This window comes from Bufo gargarizans, chromosome 1 (assembly GCF_014858855.1).
Source record: "Bufo gargarizans isolate SCDJY-AF-19 chromosome 1, ASM1485885v1, whole genome shotgun sequence".
Taxonomy (NCBI): domain Eukaryota; kingdom Metazoa; phylum Chordata; class Amphibia; order Anura; family Bufonidae; genus Bufo; species Bufo gargarizans.
Genome location: NC_058080.1, coordinates 498,950,570 through 498,974,538, shown reverse-complemented (window position 1 = coordinate 498,974,538; position 23,969 = coordinate 498,950,570). Strand labels below are relative to the sequence as shown.

Here is a 23,969-nt window from a genome sequence, read left to right as displayed (position 1 = left end):
TGCAGGGTATCCCCTTATCCAGGGATATGGCGTCTGCTCATATAGCCTTGATTCCAAAAGAGGGGAAGGACTCTAAGCAATGTGCAAACTATAGGCCAATTTCTCTTCTGAATATTGACCTTAAAATACTTGCGAAATTACTGGCTAATCGCTTGGCAGTCCTTCTCCCTCTACTGGTACATATGGATCAGGTGGGCTTCGTGCGTAACAGGGAAGGTAGAGATAACACTACTAGAGTCATCAATGCTCTCTGTTATGCCAGACATACCTCCACTCCTCTTGTACTTCTCAGCACTGACGCTGAAAAAGCGTTTGACCGCATAAACTGGAATTACCTACGACATGTTCTAATCTTCTTCGGCCTACCTGATCCATATATCAAGGCTGTATTTGCTATGTATAATCAGGCTACCGCCCGAGTAATGGTCAACGGTGACCTATCCTCTCCCTTCCGAATCCAAAACGGAACTCGTCAAGGTTGTCCCCTGTCCCCCCTATTATTCATTCTGGCCATGGAGCCCCTCCTATCCAGGCTTAGATTGGATACTGAGATCAAAGGTCTATTCCTAGGGGGATAGGACCCATAAGATTGCGGCATTCGCAGACGATGTCATGATAATGACATCCAACCCTAAAACTTCCCTCCCATAATTCAGGAACATTTAAAGAACTACAGTGCAGTTTCAGACTTTAAGATCAATGAGAGCAAGTCCACCATCATTAGCACAGGAATTTCACCACAACTTAGGCTCTCTTTAATGAAAAACTCCCCTTTCAATTGGTCCTCTCCAACCATTACCTACCTAGGGGTAAAACTTAGCCCTACCATTTCGGATCTATTCTCACTCAATTACGTCCCTTTAAAAGCCGCTTTATTCTTAGCCCTTGAAAAACTCACTAAATCAGCCCCAACCCTATCTTGGTTTGGAAGGAAAAACATCCTCTCGGCTCTTATTATTCCCCGTCTCACATACCTCCAACAAGTGCTCCCAATCCCCATCCCAAAGTCCTATTACTCCTCCCTAAAACAGAGGTTCAGAACATTTATATGGAATGGCAGGAGAGCGAGACTATCTTACTCTTTCTTATCTAGATCACGTACGTCAGGTGGTATAGGGCTCCCAGACCCTGAACTCTATGGGAAGGCTATCCTTATGTCACGAATCATTGATTGGCTGAGAAACACTGACAGCAAATCCTGGGTGGCCATGGAACAGAGCATTATTGGTATGCCAACCCGAGCCCTATGTTTGGGTCATCACACACCTCCCCAAATTAATCTGCAACCTTTCCCAATCATCAAAGCCACAGTTGAAGCTTGGAAGTGGTGGAATCATTATCACTGCTCTATTTCCTTCCCATCTCCCCTTGTTACAATTAGTGACATCCTCGGTTCATCCTCCAGCGGGCCTAGAAGTACCTCCTCTAAATTAATCAGCTCCTCCTCCATGCCAATCTCCCTTCTCCTGGAACCCCAGGGCTTAGTACCATCAAACGATACCATCAAAACCCTTCTTAACCCACAGCCATGTGACTTCAATCTCATTCCACTCATCAAATCATTTGTTAATAAAAATAACATGAATGGTGAACTCCTCCGTCCCCTTACATGGTTTGAGGCCTTAATAGTTAACCCCAGCTCCCCAAAAAAAACTATCTCTCTTATATATAACAAACTAAGATCTCCCCGTTAATTATTAAACCAGCTTTCATCCGCTCTTGGGAACTTGAAACTGGTGTGGATCTCCCTCTTCAAATTTTACCTACACTATTTGAAATTCCACACAAGTCATCTAGATGTGTTAGAGCCCAGGAGAATGGATACAAAATTCTCTCGCAATGGTATATCACCCCAATCAAGTCCTCACATTTCACCAGACCTACATCTAACATATGTTGGAGATGTCAAAGGGAGAAAGGTACTTTCCTACATATTTGGTGGTTGTGTCCTGCTATCAATAAATGGTGGGCAGAAATCTTTCAGATCAGTAACCTAATATGTTCCTCAAATATAGCCTCTTCCCCTTATGGAGCTTTGCTTTGCTCTCTTTTTCAATGACAAAACGTCACTGCCCCCCACATTCCTCTTTAAGCAGCTCTTATTAGCAGCCCGTCTTTTGGTTCCTAAACACTGGCTGCAAACTAGCTTACCCTCAATGGAGCAATGGAGACTTAAAGTAGATCAAATCCACCGTTTTGAGGAAATGGCCTCTTGGGAGTCACGGTCACACTCGATATTCTTGAAAAAATGGGCCCCCTGGACAAAATACAGATTTCTCCAGCATTAGCTTACCCTGCACCAACCCCTGGCCACACCATTGGTCTTGTTTTTTATGTTTTATGAGTTTTGCCAATTACTTAGAACATGATCAATTTGGCTTGATAACTAAGAGGTAGTTAGGGATATCCGTCCTTTCCTTCGTTCCTGGCCCTGTCACGCACCATATACACCCCATACAAATTGAGAGTGGGCATTTTGTCACTAAGGCGTGTTTGATCATAAAGTGCCTCCCTTTAACTAGATCAACATTATTTCTGTTCAGTAATATCTGGATCCTGTCCCACACGCCCTAGCTTACAGTCTACAACTTATATATGCTGAGTATCTTTTTTTAACTTTCTGTAAGGGTCTCTATTCTAATTCCTCCATGTATAACGATGCACTTATATGATTTTGTGTATAGTACCGATTTACACCACTGTTGGTGTACTGTTACACTGTATATTATCTTGAGAGTAAAATAAAAACTTTTAAAACTTAAAAAAAAAAAAGAAAGAAAGAAAGAGAATAAAAAATATAAAGAAAGTACTTTACCTTCTTACTGGATCTACTTCTGGTTATGACTCAAGAAACCACATTAGAGCTACGTACAACACAAAAAGCAGTGTGTGACACCAACCTAAAGGTGAATTCTTTTTCTTCATTTGTATGGCCTTTGCTACATGAATTTTCGTTGCATCTATGGAAAAAAAAAAAAAATAGATTATGATGCTTTTTATTAAAGCCATTGACCCTAAAAACCCTACATAAATGCCAAAAACAAACAATGTTCATGTAAGCTTTAAAATATGTTGTTATAGACAGCTCTGTGTCGCTCAGTTACAGTTCCATGGGTCCCCAGCTGTCTTCGCTTGGGGTTCCACATGTAAATTTCTTGCATAGACTGGGTCATTTGGAGAGTGTGACTGCTGATCACATGACACAGCTGAGAAGCAGAAGGGAGGTGATAACTCACAAATACAGGAACTGGTAGGAAAATTACCTTTCACACAGATTACATCATGTACCTTTCTAGCAGGTCAGACAATAAAAAAAAATTGTGGACGTTCTTAAAACCAATCATTAAAATACCTCAATACTTTAATTTATAGTATCCTGTTATAATGGGTAAAAGGGTAAAAAAGGGCAATTTTAAAACCCGCAGGGACTCTTTCTGGCCACAATAGTGATGGAAAAGTTGTTTCAAGGGGACTAACACCTGGACTGTGGCATGCCGGAGGGGGATCCATGGCAAAACTCCCTTGAAAAATTACGTAGTTGACGCAGAGTCGGGTTTTAATCCATAAAGGGCATAAATCACCTAACATTCCAAAATTGTTTGGAATAACGTGCTTTAAAACATCAGGTATGATGTTGTATCGATCAGGTAGTGTAAGGGTTACGCCCACTTCACAGTGACAGACCAAACTCCATGTTTAACGCACCGCAAACAGTCAATTTGCACAACCGCAAACTCCCCATTTGCCATGTCCCGTTCCTTGTCCTCAATGACGTCATTGAAGGTCTCTTCCTCCACCCAGCCACGTACAACACCAAGGATCCCTGAAAGGTGACAACAAGCCCCCTGGGACGCCTGCTGAGGTTGGTCTTCCACCTTCCTCCTCTGACTCCTCTTCTTCCGACTCCTCTCTCTGGGTTGCCGCAGGTCCAGCAATCAACGACGACAAGACTGCTGCTAGTGGTGATGGTGACCACAACTCTTTCTCTTCATGCTCATCTACAAACTGATTCAGCACTCTTCGCAGGGCACGCTCCAGAAAAAACGCATATGGGATGAGGTCGATGATGTTGCCTTGGGTTTGACTGACCAGGTTTGTCACCTCCGCAAAAGGACGCATGAGCCTAAAGCCATTGTGCATTGAGCGTTCAGTAACGCGGCCAAAAAATACACAGCTCCGCAGAGGCTGTCCTCTTTTTTTTAAATAAAAAAAAATCTGTTCTTACCAGTTTAATCTCTGTTTTGTCCCCTATCAGGGGCCGGTCTATGGAATAGATTTTGGGAACCGGGAGATGGAAAAAGGTGCTTGGTCGGTCCTCCTACTTCCAATTTGGGGCACTGCGTGTGCGCCGTGCAATGCACTGTGCCACCAGATATGAGTGGTGTGTTAAGTAGTACTATTCCTATTAGTTTAATCCCTGTTACGTCCCCTATTATTATTATTATTATTATTATAATAAGGTGTGTTAAGTAGTAAAACTATTCCTATCAGTTTAATTCCTGTTACGTCCCCTATCAGGGGACGTGTATGGAATAGATTTTAGGAACCGGGAGATGGAAAAAGATGCTTGGTCGGTCCTCTTATTTCCAATTTGGGGCACTGCGCGTGAGCCGTGTAATGTACTGTGCAATCCCAATATGAGTGGTATGTTAAGTAGTACTATTCCTATCAGTTTAATCCCTGTTACGTCCCCTATCAGGGGACGTGTATGGAAAAGATTTTAGGAACCGGGAGATGGAAAAAGATGCTTGGTCGGTCCTCCTACTTCCAATTTGGGGCACTGCGCGTGCGCCGTGCAATGTACTGTGCCAACAGATATGAGTGGTGTGTTAAGTAGTACTATTCCTATCAGTATAATCCCTGTTATGTTACCTATCAGGGGCCGGTCCATGGAATAGATTTTAGACAACCGCAAAGAGCTGTCAATAGTTGACACACTCATTACATAAATTTTATTCCTCTATGCGTCAATCTTGGTGTAGTGATGACTGTGCTTGTGCACACGTTTGGGAGATTGCAGGCAATGTTTTTTTTTAAAAGCCTATGGTCGTGCTGAGGCAGTTCAGTGACAGTTAAGTGACCTAGAAAACAATGATTCTGCAGTGTGAGCCCATTGTTGGCCTAGTAGGCTTTAATGATCACCTTAGATGATCACAAAGAAAATTAATGTTTTTTCTATGCAAAGTTATCCAGCCGATCGCTTTTGGTCTGTTCACAATAAAGCAACGACCTTATCATCTGGGGTGTGCCAACATTGCCATTGCCAGCAAACCCATAGAGGTGGTCGCTTCATTGTGATACACAAGCCCCTTCACCACAACAAGGTAACGATCACGAAGGGGAATTGACACATGTATGTGCCTTTCTTTTGTTTTGTTTTTGCAGCCACAATGCAGCACCAGAGGCCAGAAAAATTAGGACATGTACACATGCCCGAAAAATCAGGCATTGTTGCTGCCGCTGGTGTAGCAGCGGCCAGAAAAATTGATGTTTTCCAGGCAGAAAGTGCACTAAAACATTGCGGCTTGAACCCTAGTTGGTGGTGGATAAGTCACACAAGTCATCCGGCATGCAGAGATAAAATACAGCAGCGTGTGGACGATTTTTAGCCCAAGGCAGCTTATCTCATCCCCAGGCCTTTATTAGTCAAATGTATCGCCCACTGTCAGTCCCTTCGGGATCCATGCTTAATTCATCTTAATAAAGGTGAGGTAATCTAGACTTTTTTGACCTAGGCAACTTCTCTTCTCAGTGACAATACCTCCTGCTGCACTGAAGGTCCTTTCTGACAGGACACTTGAAGCGGGGCAGGTCAGAAGTTCTATCGCAAATTGGGATAGCTCAGGCCACAGGTCAAGCCTGCACACCCAGTAGTCAAGGGGTTCATCGCTCCTCAGAATGTCGATATCCGCAGTTAAGGCGAGGTAGTCTGCTACCTGTCGGTCGAGTCGTTCTCTGAGGGTGGACCCCGAAGGGCTGTGGCGATGCGTAGGACTTAAAAAGCTCTGCATGTCCTCCATCAACAACACTTCTGTAAAGCGTCCTGTCCTTGCCGGCATGGTCGTGGTAGGAGGATTACTTTCACCTCTTCCCCTGTTAGATTCCCGTTGTGCTGTGACATCACCCTTATACGCTGTGTAAAGCATACTTTTTAATTTAATTTGGAACTGCTGCATCCTTTCTGACTTGCGGTAATTCGGTAACATTTCAGGCACTTTCTGCTCATACCGGGGGTCTAGTAGTGTGGCCACCCAGTACAGGTCGTTCTCCATCAGCCTTTTTATACGAGGGTCCCTCAACAGGCACGACAGCATGAAAGACCCCATTTGCACAAGGTTGGATGCCGAGCTACTCATGTCCCGTTCCTCGTCCTCACTGAAAGTCTGTTCTTGCCCCCCAGCCATGTACAATACCACGGGTACCAGATAGGTGACAACGAGCACCCTGGGATGCCTGCTGTGGTTGGTCTTCCTCCTCCTCCTCAAAGCCACATTCCTCCTCTGACTCCTATTCCTCACACTCCTCTTCCAGCGTTGCCACAGGCCCAGCAAGCGATGCTGATAAGGCTGTTTCTGGTGGTGATGGTGACCACAACTCTTCCTCTTCACGCTCATCTACAGCCTGATCCAGCACTCTTCGCAGGGCACGCTCCAGGAAGAAAACAAATGGGATTATGTCACTGATGGTGCCTTCGGTGCGACTGACTAGGTTTGTCACCTCCTCAAAAGGATGCATCAGCCTACAGGCATTGCGCATGAGCATCCAGTAACGTGGCCAAAAAATTTCCAGCTCCGCAGAGGCTTTCCTAGCACCCCAGTCATACAAATACTCGTTGACGGCTTTTTCTTGTTGGAGCAGGTGGTCGAACATTAGGAGTGTTGAATTCCAACGTGTCGGGCTGTCGCAAATCAAGCGCCTCACTGGCATGTTGTTTGTAAGCCTGGATACTTATGCACAAAGTGTTGTACAATCAGATTCAACACATGTGCCATGCACGGCACATGTGTCAACTTTCCCAAATTCAATGCCACCAACAAATTGCTTCCATTGTCACACACCACTTTGCCGATCTCCAGTTGGTGCGGAGTCAGCCACTGATCCACCTGTGAGTTCAGGGTGGACAGGAGTGCTGGTCCGGTGTGACTCTCTGCTTTCAGGCAAGTCAACCCCAAGACGGTGTGACACTGTCGTATCCGGGATGTGGAATAGCCCCTGGGGAGCTGGGGGGGTGCCATTGATGTGGAGCAAGACACAGCAGCAGAAGAGGACTCAGCCGAGGAGGTTATGGAAGAGGATGGAGTAGGAGGAGTAGAGGAGGTGGCAGCAGGCCTGCCTGCAAGTCGTGGCGGTGTTACCAACTCCTTTGCAGAGCCACGCATTCCATGCGTGGCCGCCGTCAGCAGGTTTACCCAATGCGCAGTGTAGGTGATATACCTGCCCTGACCGTGCTTTGCAGACCAGATATCAGTGGTCAGATGGACCCTTGCCCCAACACTGTGTGCCAGACATGCCAGTGACTTCCTTTTGCACAATCGAGTACAGGTTGGCGATTGCCTTTTGTGCAAAGAAATTTTGGCCAGGTACCTTCCACTGCGGTGTCCCAATAGCTACAAATTTTTGGAAGGTCTCAGACTCCACCAGCTTGTATGGTAAAAGCTGGCGGGCTAAGAGTTCCGACAAGCCAGCTGTCAGACGCCGGGCAAGGGGGTGACTTTGTGACATTGGCTTCTTACGCTCAAACATGTCCTTGACAGACACCTGACTGTGGGCAGATGAGCAGGAACTGCTCAAGGCGAGAGACGGAGTGGAGGATGGTTGAGAATGGGCAAGGAGGACAGCAGTGGTTGACGTGGCTGAAGATGCTGGACCAAGAGGTGGATCAGTTTTTGTGCTGCTTGTACTCATGTGTTGATCCCATAGGCGTTTGTGATTTGAGATCATGTACCTTCGCAAAGCAGTTGTACCTAGGTGGGTGTTGGACTTCCCACGACTCAGTTTCTTTTGGCACAGGTTGCAAATGGCATCGCTGGTGTCAGAGGCAGACACACAAAAAAAATGCCACACTGCTGATCTCTGCAATGACGTCATGGTCAACAGCATGCGTTGATTGGCGTGCTGTCTGGCTGACCCCGGGTGCCGATACATGCTGTCTGACTGTGCCACTAGCTGCTTGCAATGACCTCCCCCTGCTTTCAACTCGTCTCCTCCTCCTCTCTGTCTCCCCATCTGAACTTTCCCCCTGTTCTTCTTCTCTTCGAGCGGGCACCCACGTGACATTCACGGACACATCGTCATCATCAACCGCTTCACTTGTATCTGACAACTCAGCAAAGGAAGCAGCAGCGGGTACAACATCATCATCATCACACTGTACGTCCATCTGTGTAATGCTGCCTGACTGAGACATATCCCTGTTATCTACATCATCTGGCAATAATGGTTGCGCATCACTCATTTCTTCCAACTGATGTGTAAATAACTCCTCTGACAGATCAAGTGAAGCAGCTGTGGTGCTAGTGTTGGTGGTGGTGGCAGGCGGGCGAGTGGTAACTTAAGAGGTGCCCGAAGCTGAGCTGGAGGAGGATGGTGCGTCAAGGTTCCGAGCGGAAGCTGTAGAAGATTGTGTGTTAGCCAGTCAACTATGTCCTGGGTGGCCTGCCTCTGTCTGTCATATATTTTAGATTAGTTTAGTTGTACTATGCGTGCAAGCTACTGTGACACCAGATATGAGTTGCAATGTGCACTGGCAGAAGTTGGCAGAGTAGATGCTGTAGGCCTGACACACACGCTTGCAGACAACTAACTGCTATCTATTACAGTCAAAATTGTTGTTTATTTTTTTTAATGTAATCTACTGTGACACCAGATACGAGTTGCGCGGGTGACACTATGCACTTGCAGGGCCTGAAACACACACACGTGCAGGCAACTGACTGCTATTATTTCACAGTCAAAATTGTTTTAGTTTTTTTTATGTAATCTACTGTGACACAAGATATGAGTTGCACTGGTGTGACACAATGCACTTGCAGGGCCTGAAACACACACACGTGCAGGCAACGGACTGCTATTATTTCACAGTCAAAATAGTTTATATTTTTTTATGTAATCTACTGTGACACAAGATATGCTGTAAAGATACGAGATGTGCAGCACCTGAAACTACGGATACTGGAAGCCTGTGCTAGCATTTCTCCTGCGGTGTTGCTATCAGTGTGTGAAGAGTGGGAGAAGAGGGTTGCATTGACAATCCAACACAATGGGCAGCACATTGAACACAATTTATAATTGGTCAGAAACTTGTAAATAACTCATGAAAGAATAAAGTTCCGTTAAAACCAAGCACACCATTGTTTTTCTTGTGAAATTCCCAATTAGTTTGATGTGTCACATGACCCTCTTCCTATTGAAAAAACTAAATTTGGATTAAAAATGGGCAACTTCAAAATGGCCGCCATGGTCACCACCCATCTTGAAAAGTTTCCCCCCTCACATATACTAATGTGACACAAACAGGAAGTTAATATCACCAACCATTCCCATTTTATTAAAGTGTATCCATATAAATGGCCCACCCTGTACAATTACCAATAACTTGGCCATATTGACCCTTGTGTAGTGCCCACATTTACCTAGTGGGACACTACACAGTCAAAATATATATATATTTTTTAATGTAATCTACTGTGACACAAGATATGAGTTGCACTGGTGTGACACTATGCACTTGCAGGGCCTGAAACACAAACGTGTATTTTTTTTTTATGTAATCTACTGTGACACCAGATACGAGTTGCGCGGGTGACACTATGCACTTGCAGGGCCTGAAACACACACACGTGCAGGCAACTGACTGCTATTATTTCACAGTCAAAATTGTTTTAGTTTTTTTTATGTAATCTACTGTGACACAAGATATGAGTTGCACTGGTGTGACACAATGCACTTGCAGGGCCTGAAACACACACACGTGCAGGCAACGGACTGCTATTATTTCACAGTCAAAATAGTTTATATTTTTTTATGTAATCTACTGTGACACAAGATATGCTGTAAAGATACGAGATGTGCAGCACCTGAAACTACGGATACTGGAAGCCTGTGCTAGCATTTCTCCTGCGGTGTTGCTATCAGTGTGTGAAGAGTGGGAGAAGAGGGTTGCATTGACAATACAACACAATGGGCAGCACATTGAACACAATTTATAATTGGTCAGAAACTTGTAAATAACTCATGAAAGAATAAAGTTCCGTTAAAACCAAGCACACCATTGTTTTTCTTGTGAAATTCCCAATTAGTTTGATGTGTCACATGACCCTCTTCCTATTGAAAAAACTAAATTTGGATTAAAAATGGGCAACTTCAAAATGGCCGCCATGGTCACCACCCATCTTGAAAAGTTTCCCCCCTCACATATACTAATGTGACACAAACAGGAAGTTAATATCACCAACCATTCCCATTTTATTAAAGTGTATCCATATAAATTGCCCACCCTGTACAATTACAAATAACTTGGCCATATTGACCCTTGTGTAGTGCCCACATTTACCTAGTGGGACACTACACAGTCAAAATATATATATATTTTTTAATGTAATCTACTGTGACACAAGATATGAGTTGCACTGGTGTGACACTATGCACTTGCAGGGCCTGAAACACACACGTGTATTTTTTTTTATGTAATCTACTGTGACACCAGATACGAGTTGCGCGGGTGACACTATGCACTTGCAGGGCCTGAAACACACACACGTGCAGGCAACTGACTGCTATTATTTCACAGTCAAAATTGTTTTAGTTTTTTTTATGTAATCTACTGTGACACAAGATATGAGTTGCACTGGTGTGACACAATGCACTTGCAGGGCCTGAAACACACACACGTGCAGGCAACGGACTGCTATTATTTCACAGTCAAAATAGTTTATATTTTTTTATGTAATCTACTGTGACACAAGATATGCTGTAAAGATACGAGATGTGCAGCACCTGAAACTACGGATACTGGAAGCCTGTGCTAGCATTTCTCCTGCGGTGTTGCTATCAGTGTGTGAAGAGTGGGAGAAGAGGGTTGCATTGACAATCCAACACAATGGGCAGCACATTGAACACAATTTATAATTGGTCAGAAACTTGTAAATAACTCATGAAAGAATAAAGTTACGTTAAAACCAAGCACACCATTGTTTTTCTTGTGAAATTCCCAATTAGTTTGATGTGTCACATGACCCTCTTCCTATTGAAAAAACTAAATTTGGATTAAAAATGGCCAACTTCAAAATGGCCGCCATGGTCACCACCCATCTTGAAAAGTTTCCCCCCTCACATATACTAATGTGACACAAACAGGAAGTTAATATCACCAACCATTCCCATTTTATTAAGGTGTATCCATATAAATGGCCCACCCTGTACAATTACCAATAACGTGGCCATATTGACCCTTGTGTAGTGCCCACATTTACCTAGTGGGACTCTACACAGTCAAAATATATATATTTTTTTAATGTAATCTACTGTGACACAAGATATGAGTTGCACTGGTGTGACACAATGCACTTGCAGGGCCTGAAACACACACGTGTAGGCAACTGACTGCTATTATTTCACAGTCAAAATAGTTTTTTGTTTTTTTTATGTAATCTACTGGGACACAAGATATGAGTTGCACTGGTGTGACACTGTGCACTTGCAGGGCCTGAAACACACGCGTGCAGGCAACTGACTGCTATTATTTCACAGTCAAAATATTTTTTAGTTTTTTTTAATGTAATCTGCTGTGACACAAGATATGAGTTACGCTGGTGACACTATGCACTTGCAGGGCCTGAAACACACACACGTGCAGGCAACTGACCTGCTATTATTTCACAGTCATAATTGTTGTTTTTTTTTTTTTATGTAATCTACTGTGACACCAGATATGAGTTGCGCTGGTGTGACACTGTGCAGAAGCAGGGCCTGAAACACACACTCGTGCAGGCAACTGACTGCTATTATATTACAGTCAAAAAAGTTTTTGGTTTTTTTTATGCAAGCTACTGTGACACCAGATATGAGTGGTGGCACTGAGCAAGTGGGCACAGTATACGCTGTGAGCCTGACACACACGCTGGCAGGCAACTGCAATTAGATTACACAGAAAAAAAAAAAAGCAGACTGATGTTCTAGCCCTAAAAAGGGCTTTTTGGGGTGCTATCCTTACAGCAGAGATCAGATGAGTCTTTCAGGACTGTAGTGGACACTGAATACACTAGCCTAGCTATCGATTTCCCTATTAGATCAGCAGCAGCTACACTGTCCCTCCTCTCACTAAGAATGCAGCTTCCGAATGAATCTAAAATGGATGCTGTCCAGGAGGTGGAAGGGTCTGGAAGGGAGGGTCTGCTGCTGATTGGCTGGAATGTGTCTGCTGACTGTGAGGTAGAGGGTCAAAGTTTACTCAATGATGACGAATAGGGGGCGGACCGAACATCGCATACGTTCGCCCGCAGCGGCGAACGCAAACAAGCTATGTTCGGCGGGAACTGTTCGCCGGCGAATAGTTCGGGACATCTCTAGTAATCAGTCATTGATCAAGAGGGCAAGTGGAATGCCAGTCTCATAAATACAATTGTATGGTAAATATAAGGACATATTCACATCCATGGCATTGTTACCATTGTAAACAGTGATGGATAAAGCGCTACTTTTCATGTCATGTCTCCAACACCGATGTGATCAGATCTACTGCGCTATATACAGTACTACATACAAGGATCAGTCTTTACAGTGAAGCTTTTGTCCATTACCTGCCTGACTTGCAATACACTTTCATTCACGTAAGAGGGGGAAGGTGCAATACTAGCACTAATGGACCAAAGTGGTGCCATTTCCAGTAGAAAAACCTTACCATCCATTTTTCTTTTAATCCTTAAATACCAGCCTATACTTGGTCCTCACTTCTGTTTTTCTCTTTATTTGTCAGGTATTTCACAAGGTATGTTGTATTATACTAAGACAGGAACTTATACAATCTCATATATTGCACAAATAAAGGACAAAGGAGAGATCTTAGAAGAAGTCTGAGGAAACAAGTAACATAGTAACATAGTATACAGGGAGTGCAGAATTATTAGGCAAATGAGTATTTTGACCACATCATCCTCTTTATGCATGTTGTCTTACTCCAAGCTGTATAGGCTCGAAAGCCTACTACCAATTAAGCATATTAGGTGATGTGCATCTCTGTAATGAGAAGCAGTGTGGTCTAATGACATCAACACCCTATATCAGGTGTGCATAATTATTAGGCAACTTCCTTTCCTTTGGCAAAATGGGTTCAAAAGAAGGACTTGACAGGCTCAGAAAAGGCAAAAATAGTGAGATATCTTGCAGAGGGATGCAGCACTCTTAAAATTGCAAAGCTTCTGAAGCGTGATCATCGAACAATCAAGCGTTTCATTCAAAATAGTCAACAGGGTCGCAAGAAGCGTGTGGAAAAACCAAGGCGCAAAATAACTGCCCATGAACTGAGAAAAGTCAAGCGTGCAGCTGCCAAGATGCCACTTGCCACCAGTTTGGCCATATTTCAGAGCTGCAACATCACTGGAGTGCCCAAAAGCACAAGGTGTGCAATACTCAGAGACATGGCCAAGGTAAGAAAGGCTGAAAGACGACCACCACTGAACAAGACACACAAGCTGAAACGTCAAGACTGGGCCAAGAAATATCTCAAGACTGATTTTTCTAAGGTTTTATGGACTGATGAAATGAGAGTGAGTCTTGATGGGCCAGATGGATGGGCCCGTGGCTGGATTGGTAAAGGGCAGAGAGCTCCAGTCCGACTCAGACGCCAGCAAGGTGGAGGTGGAGTACTGGTTTGGGCTGGTATCATCAAAGATGAGCTTGTGGGGCCTTTTCGGGTTGAGGATGGAGTCAAGCTCAACTCCCAGTCCTACTGCCAGTTTCTGGAAGACACCTTCTTCAAGCAGTGGTACAGGAAGAAGTCTGCATCCTTCAAGAAAAACATGATTTTCATGCAGGACAATGCTCCATCACACGCGTCCAAGTACTCCACAGCGTGGCTGGCAAGAAAGGGTATAAAAGAAGAAAATCTAATGACATGGCCTCCTTGTTCACCTGATCTGAACCCCATTGAGAACCTGTGGTCCATCATCAAATGTGAGATTTACAAGGAGGGAAAACAGTACACCTCTCTGAACAGTGTCTGGGAGGCTGTGGTTGCTGCTGCACGCAATGTTGATGGTGAACAGATCAAAACACTGACAGAATCCATGGATGGCAGGCTTTTGAGTGTCCTTGCAAAGAAAGGTGGCTATATTGGTCACTGATTTGTTTTTGTTTTGTTTTTGAATGTCAGAAATGTATATTTGTGAATGTTGAGATGTTATATTGGTTTCACTGGTAAAAATAAATAATTGAAATGGGTATATATTTGTTTTTTGTTAAGTTGCCTAATAATTATGCACAGTAATAGTCACCTGCACACACAGATATCCCCCTAAAATAGCTAAAACTAAAAACAAACTAAAAACTACTTCCAAAAATATTCAGCTTTGATATTAATGAGTTTTTTGGGTTCATTGAGAACATGGTTGTTGTTCAATAATAAAATTAATCCTCAAAAATACAACTTGCCTAATAATTCTGCACTCCCTGTATGAGGCCGAAAAAAGACATCTGTCCATCCAGTTCAGCCTGTTATCCTGCAAGTTGATCCAGAGGAAGGCAAAAAAAAATATTTGTGAAATACAAGCCAATTTCCCCCACTTAAAGGGGTATTATCATCTTAATGATCACTGTTAAATCTGTTAATGATTTAACAGTGATCATTTTTCTAAATATATTTTATTAACAAATCCCCACCCCTTAGAAAAAAATAAACCTGTACTTACCTGACTGTTGTCTTCCGTTTCCCCTGGTTACGGCCACCGCTCTTCTGCGTGCGCAGACGACTTTTCTTTTCTTCTCCTGGTCGGCCGCACGCTGTAGTGAACGTGCACGCCGAGTCCGCGCATGCGCCCTGGTGACTTCTTCCTGGCTAGTATACTATACTGGCCAGGAAGAAGTCACCAGGGCACATGCACGGACTCGGCGTGCGCGTTCAGTACAGCGCGCCGCCCCGGCCGGGAGAAGACATCAATTAAGATGGAGCCCGCCCCCTGCCGAGTGCCAAAACCAGGAAGTGGACGGCGCGCCGGGACCAGGTAAGTATCAAATAACCTGTTGAGAAAACCCCTTTAAGGGTGGAAAAATTCCTTCCCGACTCCAATAAGGCAATCAGAATAACTCCCTGGATCAACAACCCCTCTCTAGTAGCTATAGCCTGTAATATTATTACACTCCAGAAATACATCCAGGCCCCTCTTGAATTCCTTTATTGTACTCACCATCACCACCTCCTCAGGCAGAGAGTTCCATAGTCTCACTGCTCTTACCGTAAAGAATCCTCCTCTATGTTTGTGTACAAACCTTCTTTCCTCCAGACGCAGAGGATGTCCCCTCGTCACAGTCACAGTCCTGGGGATAAATAGATAAAGGGATAGATCTCTGTACTGCCCCCTGATATATTTATACATAGTTATTAGATCTCTAAAGTGAATAACCCTAATTTTGATAATCTTTCAGGGTACTGTAGTTGCCCCATTCCAGTTATTACTTTAGTTGCCCTCATCTGCCACTTCTCTGCCCAAGCCTCTAATCTATTCAGATCGCTCTGTAGCAGTATACTGTCTTCTTCAGTGTCAATTACTTTACACAGTTTAGTGTCATCTGCAAAAATTTATATTTTACTGTGCAAGCCTTCTACAAGATCATTAATAAATATATTGAAGAGAATAGGGCCCAGTACTGACCCCTGAGGTACTCCACTAGTGACAGTGACCCAATCTGAGTATGTACCATTAATAACCACCCTCTGTTTTCTATCACTGAGCCAGTTACTTACCCACTTACAGATGTTTTCTCCCAGTCCGAGCATTCTCATTTTATATACTAACCTTTTATGTGGTACAGTGTCAAATGCTTTGGAGAAGTCCAGATATACGACATCCATTGATTCGCCGCTGTCAAGTCTAGAACTTACCTCCTCATAGAAAATGATTAAATTTGTTTGACATGACCGTTCCCGCTTAAAGCCATGCTGATATGATGTTATTTGCTCGTTTTCATTGAGATCCTCCAAGATAGCATCTCCTAGAAATCCTTCAAACAGTTTACCCACAACAGATGTTAAACTTACCGGACTATAGTTTCTGGGGTCTGTTTTTGCACCCTTTTTGAATATTGGCACCACATTCGCTATGCGCCAATCCTGTGGGACATTCCCTGTCAGTATAGATTCTACAAATATCAGAAATAAGGGTCTGGCTATAACATTACTTAATTATCTTAGGATACGGGGGTGTATGCCTATCCGGCCCTGGCGATTTGTCTATTTTAATCTGTTTAAGTCGCTGTTGTTCTTCTTCCTGGGTCAGACAGGACACTTTTAATGGGGAATTTACTTTTACATTCTGCATTTCATCTGACAGTTTATTTTCCTCAGTGAAAACAGTGGAGAAAAATATATTGAATAGCTTTGCTTTCTCCTCATCGCTCTCTGCAACTCCCCCCTCATTGCTCTGTAGAGGGCGGACACCTTCAGATTTATACTTTTTACCATTTATATAATTGAAGAACATTTTAGGGTTAGTTTTGCTCTTTTTGGCAATTAATCTCTTGGTCTCTAGTTTGGAGGCTTTTATTTGCTTTTTACATATTCTATTTTTTTCCTTATAGTTTTTCAGTGCTTCCTTGCTACACTCCTGTTTTAGTGATTTAAATGCTTTCTTTTTGTCATTTATTGCCTTCTTTACAGTTCTATTTATCCACATTGGTTTCTTCTTGTTCCTTAACCTTTTATTCCCATAAGGTATAAACCTCTCACAATTAGATTTTAGCATGCTTTTAAAAATATTCCATTTTGTGGCTGCATTTTTTTATTTTTGAGGACTTTGTCCCAGTTAGTTAGGCCCATGACCTATCTTAGTTGGCTAAAGTTTGCTTTTTTGAAGTCTGGTATTTTTGTTTCTCTCGGTAGAAATGCTTGTTTGAAGGATAAATGGAAGGTTATTACTTTATAGTCACTATTTCCCAGGTGTCCCCCAACCTGCACATTTGTTTATTTTATCAGGTCTATTGGTTAATACTAAGTCCAGTATGGCCATCCCTCTAGTCGGGACCTGAACTAGGGAAAGGTAATTGTCTTTGGTTATTGCCAAGAACCTGTTTCCTTTATGAGATGTACAGCTTTCAGTTTCCCAGTCTATATCTGGGGAGTTGAAGTCCCCCATAATAGCGACCTCATTATGATTTTGCCGCATTGTCTATCTCGTTTAGTAGTAGATTTTCTGTGGGCTCTGGTATATTAGGTGGTTTATAATAAACTCCTATTAGTAATTTATTATTATTTTTGCCTCCATGTATTTCTACCCACAGTGACTCCACATGTTAATGTCCCTCACTTATATCTTCTCGGACTGTGGGCTTTAGACAGGACTTTACATAAAGGCAGACCCCTCCATCTCTCCGGTATTGACGATCCTTTCTAAACAGACTGTAACCTTGTACATTAACTGCCCAGTCATAGCTATCATCCAGCCATGTCTCAGTTATTCCCACTATGTCATACTCCTCCTCACACATCACTAATTCCAGTTCACCAGTTTTATTAGTTAGGCTTCTGGCATTAGTATACATACAATTAAGAGACATTTTTGTTTACATTTTCTGGGCTGGATTTTATTTGGACTGGTGGCTAGGCTTGGTAGAGGGAGTTGCCAGTCCACACCCTTCCAGTACGGGTTTTCCTTTTTACCTGAGGTGATCGCAGGTGAGGCCTGCTGTAATCAGGCTGGCATAAAGTGCCTCAGAGTAGGTCAGTCTGGGAAGAGATACGCTGTGAGATACAGAGACCCAGAGCAGAGGCTCTGTGCGTGGTCTCAACTCGCCAGGCTGAGAGCCCCCAGGGCATTGTGACAGCCTGAAGTTTGGGAAATGCCGTGACGCCGGGAATCAAGGGTCACAAGCCCAGAGTTGGGAGAACTGTTGGGCCACACTTCCCCATACAGGTACGGGACGGATTACAGCCGGAGAGGCTGGGGAACTACGGGCTGAGAAAAAGGCGCATATGGGTTCCGTGTGTGAACAGGGTTCTGTAGCTGAGTCAGGGCCACGTTAACAAGTGTAGTGAGAGCCCAGCCGGGCAGGTATTTTTTTTGTTTTGATGTATCTGGGAACCTCACCACACCCAGTGATTGTTAACTGGACTGTTCCATGTATGAAAAATGTCCCAATAAATGCAATGTTTGGCTCCGAAAGCTGCGGTGGATGGCGATTCTTGAGAGAATGACCCCCCAGGTACAGCGATCCCTTACAACGGATACAAGCTGCGTGCATTCCACATTTTGTGAAACGGAACGGCCAGGCACTACTGCCCTATCCTTGTCAGTAATGCGGACAATAATAGGACAAGTTCTATTTCTTTTGCAGAACGGACATGTGGACTTACGAACATGGAATGCACAAGAGTCATTTCAGTTTTAGTTTTTTGCAGCCCCATGGAAACGAATGGTTCCACATACTGTCTGCAAAAAAAACAGGAACAGACACAGAGAAAAAAAAAGTATGTGTGCATGAGCCCTAAGAAGGCTTTATGGCTCAAGTTTTCATTTTTTTCGTTTTTGGATCTTCACTGAGTGGGACCTGTTGGAAAGTGAGGTGACATGGTTTAGGGTAATTTTTGTTAGGGTGATGTCACACATAGCTTTTTGTTGCAGCTTTGATGAAGTACTTTATTTGAGCCAAATCTAAAAGTGGATTGAAAGAGAATGAAAAATATAAAAAAGGTACTTTTCCTTCTTACTGGATCTACTTCTGGCTTTGGCTCCAGAAACCACATTTAGACCTACGTACAACACAAAAAGCAGTGTGTAACCACAACCTAAAGGTGAATTATTTTTCTTCATTTTTATGGCCTTTGCTACATGAATTTTTGGTGCATCTATGGAAAAAAAAAAAAAATAATAGAATATGATGCTTTTTTATTAAAGCTATTGACCCTAAAAACCCTACATAAATGCCAAAAACAAACAATGTTCATGTAAGCTCTAAAATATGTTGTTATAGACAGCTCTGTGTCGCTCAGTTACAGTTCCAGCTCAGCTGTCTTCACTTGGGGTCCGCATCAGTGGCGGATTACAATAGGGACGATCGGGTCGGCATCCCCGGGCCCAGCACCGACCCTAACGCCCACATACTGCGGTGGGGCACGGGATTGCACAGCTCCCTGTCCAAATTATTATGGGAGGGACTACTATGTGGGGGCAAATTACTATGTGGGACAAATTATTATGGGAGGGACTACTATGTGGGGGCAAATTACTATGTTAGGCAAATTATTATGGGAGGGACTACTATGTGGGGGCAAATTACTATATGGGGCAGTGTGGGAGCAAATTATTATGGGAGGGACTACTGTGTGAGAGCAAATTACTATATGGGGCTGTGTGGGGCCAAATTATTATGGGAGGGATTACTATGTGGGGGAAAATTACTATGTGGGGGCTAATTATTATGGGAGGGACTACTATGTGGGGGCAAATTACTATATGGGGCAATTGGGGGCGAATTACTATGTTGGGGCAGTGTGGGGGCAAATGATTATGGGAGGGACTACTATGTGGGGACAAATTACTATATGGGGAAGTGTGGGGGCAAATTACTATGTGGGGGCAGTGTGGGGGAAATTACTATGTGGGGGCAGTGTGGGGTAAATTGTTATGTGGGGACGTGTGGGATAATTGCTATGTGGGGACAGTGTGAGGTAATTTCTATGTGGGGACAGTGTGGGGAAATTGCTATGTGGGGCAAATTACTATGTGGGGGCAGTGTGGGGAAAACTATTGTGGGGGAAATTGCTATGTGGGGACAGTGTGGGGTAATTTCTATGTAGGGACAGTGTGAAGAAATTTCTATGTGGGGACAGTGTGGGGTAATTGTTATGTGGGAACAGTGTGGGGGAATTGCTATGTGGGGACAGTGTGGGGAAATTACTATGTGGGGACAGTGTGGGGGCAAATTACTATGTGGGGGCAGTGTGGGGCCAAATTGCTATGTGGGGGCAGTGTGGGGAAAACTATTGTGTGGGGGCAGTGTGGGGCAAATTTCCATGTGGGGACAGTGTGGGGGAATTGCTATGTGGGGACTGTGTGGGGGAATTGCTATGTGGGGACAAATTACTATGTGGGGGCAGTGTGGGGGAAACTATTGTGTGGGGGCAGTGTGGGAGAAATTGCTATGTGGGGACAGTGTGGGGAAATTGCTATGTGGGGGCAGTGTGGGGAAATTGCTATGTGGGGGCAGTGTGGGGAAATTGCTATGTGGGGAAAACTATTGTGTGGGGGCAGTGTGGGGACAGTGTGGGGACAGTGTGGGGAAATTGCTATGTGGGACAGTGTGGGGAAATTGCTATGTGGGGACAGTGTGGGGAAATTGCTATGTGGGGACAGTGTGGGGAAATTGCTATGTGGGGACTAGTGTGGAGAAATTGCTATGTGGGGGCAAATTACTATGTGGGGCAGTGTGGGGGCAAATTACTATGTGGGGCAGTGTGGGGGCAAATTACTATGTGGGGGCAGTGTGGGGAAAACTATTGCGTGGGGGCAGTGTGGGGACAGTGTGGGGAAATTGCTATGTGGGACAGTGTGGGGAAATTGCTATGTGGGACAGTGTGGGGAAATTGCTATGTGGGGACAGTGTGGGGAAAATTGTTATGTGGGGGCAAATTACTATGTGGGGCAGTGTGGGGGCAAATTACTATGTGGGGGCAGTGTGGGGGAAATTACTATGTGGGGCAGCGTGGTGGAAATTCCTATGTAGGGGCAGTGTGGGGCAAATTACTATGTAGGGGAAATTACTGTGTGGGGGCAAATTACTATGGGGGAATACTATATGGGGCAGTGTGGTGGAAATTACTATATGGGGTGTTGCTATTGGGGAGTCACTGTAGGGGAAATTCTATTATTTTTGGGGACACTATACAGGGATTATTGCCTGGAGCACAATAGAGGGTGGTATTTTTACTGGGGGCACTCTAGGGGACATTATAGCTGCTGTGGACACTATAGGAACATTTGGGGTAATTTTTAAAACTGGTGTAAAGCAGAACTGGCTTAGTTGCCCATAGCAGCCAATCAGATTCCACCTTTCATATTTGACAGCTCTTTTGGAAATCCAGTTCTACTTTACACCAGTTTGATAAATGACTCCAATTATGTCTATTAGGGTCACTATTTTTTCAGCAGTATAGTACCTGGGGCATTAGGGAGCACAACGGCACTGTATTGGGGGTGGCAGCAAGATGACACTGTGGGGACACCAGGATGGGGAGGTTGATGGAAAAATTGAGAAATCTAACGTGTCTGTGTTACAAACTGTAGAGACGAGATGTGGCTGAAAGAATTTGCCATGGTGGTCTGGGTCAAATTGAGGAAAAGAGGAAAGAGAAGGTCTACATCACAGGAGATGTCACTGGATGTAAGAGGTATGTGGTGCTGTATTCTCCTCCATGTCTTTTTTATTATAATTATATGTAATTTAAATTTGGCGACCAAATTTTTCAGTTTAGGACCCAATTTGGGGTATTTTTTCTAGTCTGAAGATGTCATATGGCCTAGGAAGAGACTGTGGCACTCATGAAGCACCGCAGCCTCTTTATACAAAAAAAAAACTAAACTAAAATGGAAGGAGGGGCCCCAAGTTGGGTAGACAGCCCTGGGCCTATCATGCACCTAATCCGCCCCTGTTCCACATGTAAATTTCTTGCATAGACTGGGATCATTTGGAGAGTGTGACTGCTGATCACATGACACAGCTGAGAAGCAGAAGGGAGGTGATAACTCACAAATACAGGAACTGTACATCATGTACCTTTCTAGCAGGTCAGGCAATAAAAAAAAATTGTGGACGTTTTTAAAACCAATCATTAAAATTCCTCAATACTTCAGTTTATAGTATCCTGTTATAATGGGTAAAAGGGTAAGTGACAATTAGCAAAGGTTAGGTAGTGAAAGTGACAGTTCTCATAAGCTATTATACCAAACATCAGTAAATGAGATTGTGGGGCCTGGATAACAGCATAGAAAAAAGACCTTTGGGGAGATTTATCAAAACTGGTGCAAAGTAAAACTGGCTTAGTGGCACTAAGCAACCAATCAGATTCCCCATTTTATTTTTCAGAGCTACTTTGGAAAATGAAAGGTGGAATTTGATTGGTTGCTATGGGCAAGTAAAACAGTTTTCCTTTACAACAGTTTTAATAAATGCCCCCTCTGTTGAGTTGAGTTTCCTTGTGCCCATACAAACCAATAGTAATCAGTCATTGATCAAGAGGGCAAGTGGAATGCCAGTCTCATAAATACAATTGTATGGTGAATATAAGGACATAGTCACATCCATGACATTGTTACCATTGTAAACAGTGATGGATAAAGCGCTACTTTTCATGTCATGTCTCCACCACCGATGTGATCAGATCTACTGCGCTATATACAGTACTATATACAAGGATCAGTCTTTACAGTGAAGCTTTTGTCCATTACCTGCCTGACTTGCAATACATTTTCATTCACGTAAGAGGGGGAAGGTGCAATACTAGACAGCACTAATGGACCAAAGTGGTGCCATTTCTAGTAGAAAAACCTTACTATCCATTTTTCTTTTAACCCTTAAATACCAGCTTATACTTGGTCCTCACTTCTGTTTTTCTCTTTATTTGTCAGGTATTTCACAAGGTATGTTGTATTATACTAAGACAGGAACTTATACAATCTCATATATTGCACAAATAAAGGACAAAGGACAGATCTTAGAAGAAGTCTGAGGAAACAAGTACTCAGCTGGAGGGTTGTCGTAAGTACCTACTTGTGTTTGTTTAAATCTACAATTATTTACATAGCTTGTTTCTGATCATAGAGGCTTATGTACATGAACATTGTTGTTTTGCTGACCACAAATTCCCGATCCGCAAAACACAGATATCAGCTGCGTGCATTCCACATTTTGTGAAACGGAACGGCCAGGCCCTAATAGAACTGTCCTATCCTTGTCCGTAATGTGGACAATAATAGGACAAGTTCTATTTTTTTTTTGCAAAACGGACATACAGACACAGAAAGCACACGAGTCATTTCCATTTTTGTTTTTGCGGCCCCATGGAAACTAATGCTTCCACATACTGTCCACAGAAAAACAGGAACAGACACAGACAAAATATAAGTTTGTGTGCATGAGCCCTAAGAAGGCTTTATGGTCAATCCAAGGCTTCCAGTGTCCCAAGCCATTGTCTGTTTAGGGTTGGAGGATTTAACACACGTCATCTGTTCAAGTTTTCATTTTTTCGTTTTGTATCTTCACTGAGTGGGACCTGTTGGAAAGTGATGTGACATGGTTTAGGATAAGTTTTGTTAGGGTGATGTCACACATAGCTTTTTGTTGCAGCTTTGATGAAGTAATTTATTTTAGCCTAAGCTAAAAGTGGATTGAAAGAGAATGAAAAATATAAAGAAAGTGCCTTTACCTTCTTACTTGGATCTACTTCTGGCTTTGGCTCAAGAAACCACATTAGAGCTACGTACAACACAAAAAGCAGTGTGTGACACCAACCTAAAGGTGAATTCTTTTTCTTCATTTTTATGGCCTTTGCTACATTAATTTTTGGTTCATCTATGGACAAAAACAGAACTAGAATATGATGATTTTTTTAAATAAAAAGCCATTGACCCTAAAAACCCTACATAAATGCAAAAAATAAAGAATGTTCATGTAAGCTCTAAAATATGTGGTTATAGACAGCTCTGTGCCACTCCGTTACAGTTCCATGGGTCCCCAGCTGTCTTCGCTTGGGGTTCCGCATGCAAATT

At 43.4% G+C, this 23,969-nt stretch overlaps 1 protein-coding gene across 2 annotated transcripts in view; it reads left to right on the top strand.

The window, feature by feature from the left end:
* The window catches only part of LOC122923918 (immunoglobulin superfamily member 1-like), a 332,379-nt gene that overhangs the window by 223,163 nt on the left and 85,247 nt on the right, over positions 1-23,969 (top strand). The window contains exon 1 of one of the 2 annotated variants that reach the window (XM_044274786.1): positions 22,860-22,959. The exons of the other annotated variant lie outside the window; for it this stretch is intronic. The gene's annotated coding sequence lies outside the window, so the exon portion shown is untranslated. Of the gene's footprint in view, positions 1-22,859; positions 22,960-23,969 lie in introns of those variants that run through there. 2 annotated transcript variants of the gene reach the window in all.